Raw genomic sequence first — 3454 nt, forward strand, 5'->3', positions numbered from 1 at the left:
AAATTGGACCTTAATCGGACGTCCTAGGGGACGTGAATTGGACCTTAATCGGACGTCCTAGGGGACGTGAATTGGACCTTAACAGGACGTCCAATTTTGGTCCAAAGGCCAAGTTGTTAAACGTCCAATGGAGGTCCACCTAACGTCGGAGGGGACGTTCGGTGGGCGTCATTTGGGCATTCATAGGATGTCCCAGTTTGGTCCAATGTCTTGCTGCTGAACATCCATCTAACGTCCTGGAAGGTCATTCGGTGGACGTCTAGCGACGATATTTAGACCTGTGGAGAATGTATTGTGGGAAATAAAAAATATATTTTTTAAGGAACTTATATTTCATCTTATATCAAATTACAATTATTGGATATTACAGTATTTACATTAAATTACAATACACTTCTCCAAGAAATTAACGCACCACCTTAAATATGGGGTATATTTGATGTCTCGTATTTCCTAAACCTGTTGTCCCATCTAAGTGATGTTTTTATAATATTATAGCCTAGGCTATAGGTTACCTCCTTAAGCTTGTCATGCTGTAATATATGTATATTATATCATATCGCTCTCTATAGTAATGTGATATAATATATATTACAGTATAGCTCCCTGTGCATGACAAGCATAAGGAGGTAACATATTCTAGGGCCTAGGCTAGAATATTATAAAAAAAATCACCTAGATGCAACAACAGGTTTGGGAAATTCGAGACATCAAAAATGCCCAATTTTTAAGGTGGTGCGTAATGGGCTGTATATACAGGGTGTAACAAAAATACAGGTCATAAATTAAATCACATTATTCTGGGACCAAAAATAGTTCAAATGAACCTAACTTACTTTGTACAAATATGCACATAAAAAGTTACAGCCCTTTGAAATTACAAAATGAAAATGGATTTTTTCGATTATATCGAAAACTATTAGCGATTTTTTATTGAAAATGGACATGTGACATGTGGCATTATTATGGCAGGAATATCTTAAAGAAAAATTATGGTGAAATTTGTGCACCCCATAAAAATTTTATGGGGGTTTTGATCCCTTAAATCCTCCCAAACTTTTGTGTAAGTTCCAATTCAATTTTATTATTGTGGTACCATTAGTTAAATTCAATATTTTTGTTTCTTAGTATTTTTCAGATAAGGCAGTTTTTATCGAGTTGCGACTTCTTTTTTAATATGTCCACGTAAAAATTTTATGGGGGTTTTGTTCCTTTAAACCCCCCAAATGTTGTATGTTCCAATTAAACTATTACTGAGGTACCATTAGTTAAACAGAGTGTTTTCAAAACTTTTTTGCCTCTTTGTATTTTTTCGATAAGGCACGTTTTATCGAGTCTGGCTTCTTTTTTAATATGGTTCAAAATATACCTAAAAATGTAAAGCATAAATAAGTTTGCATATTATTACCAAGTCTCCATAATCGTACTTAACCATATACAAATATGTGGTGGATTTGACAAATATTCACAATATTTCGATAAAAATTGACTTTTCGAAAAAGCAATAAGAGGCAAAAAAGTTTTTAAAACGTTGTTTAAATGGTAGGTACTACAATAATAATTAAATTGAAACGTGCACAAAACACATTGTTTTCGATACATTGGAAAAAATCACTTTTCATTTTGTAACTTCAAATGAGTGATAAAGGCACAGAGACTTAGATCACGAGGTCACATTGAAAGGATGCCAAAAACGAGGACTCCGAAAAGGGTACTAAACTACACTATAGCTTCAAGAAAGAGAAGAGGAAGACCGGAAAATAGATGGAAGCAAGAGGTCGAAAAAGATTTGGAAAGAATGGTGTTACAGGGTCAGAAAAGAAAAATGAATAAGAGGAAGGAATGGAGAAAAATCACATATCAAGCCAGAGAAGATCTCAGTACATAAAGAAACGTGAAAATGAAGAAAAAACAAACTTTTCAAGCCATGGGCCTCTAAGGCCCTTGGTGCTATTAATATATAACTTCAAAGGGCTGTAACTTTTCTTTTGTGCACATTTGTACTAAGGTAAGTTAGGTCCAATCAAACTATTTTTGGTCCCAGGATATGTGATTAAATTTATGACCTGTATTTTTGTTACACCCTGTATATATATAAAGGTTATATTTGGTTCTTGGGACATCAAAGTATATTTTTTAGACATTCCCTGGATATAGTCACTGATGTGACATACCTCCGATTTGTTTTTTCATGAGTTTTGTAAGAGAGACTAAAAACTTTTTTATGGTTACCTCCTGTTTTCATATATTTTTTGACATGTTTTGTAGTAAATTCAACTATCTATTTACTACAAGACATGTCAAAATTTACATGTGAAAGCAGGAGATGATCCTAAAAATGGTTTTTCGTCTCCTACAAAATTCATGAAAAATCAGATAGGAGAATTTGTACATTACAATTCTCTGATGTTTGGGAAAAAGGGCTTAAGTCAGAAATGCACATCGATAATGTTTTGATGATTTCTGGACCAGAAAAATCGGCTCTTTTTATTGGTACATACAGTTTACGTCTACAACAGTTTTTTGCTGGTCCAGAAATCATCAAAACATTAGCAATGTGCAATTCTGACTTACGCCCTTTTTGCCAAACATAAAAAAAGCAATCTGGTCATAACTGACCAATGAGCAATTTTAATTTAACCTAAATTACTAATGTTTCTTAAAATGAAGAGCTTACCCGATAGCGTCTCTTATCTAATCTAACAAGATCGTGCACTATTCTAACATACACAGCCACATCACGCACTATGCTCTGCTTTTCACTATCACCTATCACTCAAACTAGTTCAAAAGGCTTTGTCCTCTTCAATCTTCTAGTTTGCCCAGTAGTATCGAGGAGGATTTCCTCAATATTCTTGTACTTATTTAAGTTGTTTGTCGGGATTCCTGCTATCTTCTTGATGATTATATCCAGGTTCCATTCCTAGGTATTAATATTTGTTTATAAAGTAATAACTTATTATGCATGGACAATGTTGTTTCTTCCAATTAGCCAATACACTTTTTATATCTTTATTTTGGTTATATCTGGTTTTTTGTAGACCACTTTCAGCTGATTCTAAAAAAAATTAAAATGAACGGTAATTTTTCTATTCTTTACAATTAAAAATCAAAATATTTACAGGTAATACATGCATAAATGATTCGTTTCATAAAGAAAATTGAAAACGGATTTTATAATACTTACATAATTGTTTAAGAGATCCAGCCATAGCCAAAACTAGCATACTAAACAGTACAGTTGAGTACAGCAAAAAAAGCCACTAATTTCCATTTTTCACCCCCTTATCGATGCATTTTTTTCCAATCAAAATTTTTACTAAATTTTTAGGTTATCTTATGATGAAAATGAAATAATTGATGACTTGATGACCAATGACCACGCGACGCTACATAGATACTCGCGCGGCAAATTTGAAAATGAACGCAAATTGAATAGTAAATGGCCTCTCTT

This window comes from Diabrotica virgifera, chromosome 6 (genome assembly GCF_917563875.1).
Source record: "Diabrotica virgifera virgifera chromosome 6, PGI_DIABVI_V3a".
Lineage (NCBI taxonomy): Eukaryota > Metazoa > Arthropoda > Insecta > Coleoptera > Chrysomelidae > Diabrotica > Diabrotica virgifera.